Source organism: Physeter macrocephalus, chromosome 7 (genome assembly GCF_002837175.3).
Source record: "Physeter macrocephalus isolate SW-GA chromosome 7, ASM283717v5, whole genome shotgun sequence".
NCBI lineage: Eukaryota > Metazoa > Chordata > Mammalia > Artiodactyla > Physeteridae > Physeter > Physeter macrocephalus.
The window spans coordinates 128,612,232-128,613,688 of NC_041220.1; positions in this window are offsets into that span (position 1 = coordinate 128,612,232).

Here is a 1,457-nt window from a genome sequence, read left to right on the forward strand (position 1 = left end):
CATGCAAATGGAAATCAAAAGAAAGCTGGAGTAAATCAATACTCATATCAGATAAAATAGACTTTAAAATAAAGAATGTTACAAGAGACAAGGAAGGACACTACATAATGATCAAGGGATCAATCCAAGAAGAAGATATAACAATTATAAATATATATGCACCCAACATAGGAGCACCTCAATACATAAGGCAACTGCTAACAGCTATAAAAGAGGAAATTGACAGTAACACAATCATAGTAGGGGACTTGAACAACCCACTTGCACCAATGGACAGAGCAACCAAACAGAAAATTAATAAGGAAACACAAGTTTTAAATGACACAATAGATCAGATAGATTTAATTGATATTCACAGGACAGTCCATCCAAAAACAACAGATTACACTTTCTTCTCAAGTGCGCATGGAACATTCTCCAGGATAGATCACATCTTGGGTCATAATCAAGCCTCAGTAAATTTAAGAAAATTGAAATCATATTAAGCATCTTTTCTGACCACAATAGTATGAGATTAGAAATAAATTACAGGGAAAAAAACGTAAGAAACACAAACACATGGAGACTAAAGAATACATTACTAAATAACCAAGAGATCACTGAAGAAATCAAAGAGGAACTCAAAAAATACCTAGAGACAAATGACAATGAAATCACGACGATCCAAAACCTACGGGATGGAGCAAAAGCAGTTCTAAAAGGAAAGTTTATAGCAATACAATCCTACCTCATTAGACAGACTCATCAAGAAAAAGAGGGAGAGAACTCAAATAAATAAAATTAGAAATCAAAAAGGAGAAGTTACAACAGACACCACAGAAATACAAAGCATCATAAGAGACTACTACAAGCAACTCTATGCCAATAAAATGGACAACCTGGAAGAAATGGACAAATTCTTAGAAAGGTATAACTTTCCAAGACTGAACCAGGAACATACACCATGATCAAGTGAGGTTTATCCCAGGAATACAAGTATCCTTCAATATATGCAAATCAATCACTGATGAATATCGATGCAAAAATCCTCAACAAAATACTAGCAAACAGAATCCAACAGCACATTAAAACGATCATACACCATGATCAAGTGAGGTTTATCCCAGGAATACAAGTATCCTTCAATATATGCAAATCAATCACTGATGAATATCGATGCAAAAATCCTCAACAAAATACTAGCAAACAGAATCCAACAGCACATTAAAACGATCATACACCATGATCAAGTGAGGTTTATCCCAGGAATACAAGTATCCTTCAATATATGCAAATCAATCACTGATGAATATCGATGCAAAAATCCTCAACAAAATACTAACAAACAGAATACAACAACACATTAAAATGATCATACACCATGATCAAGTGGGATTTATCCCAGGGATGCAAGGATTCTTCAATATATGCAAATCAATCAATGTGATACACCATATTAACAAATTGAAGAATAAAAA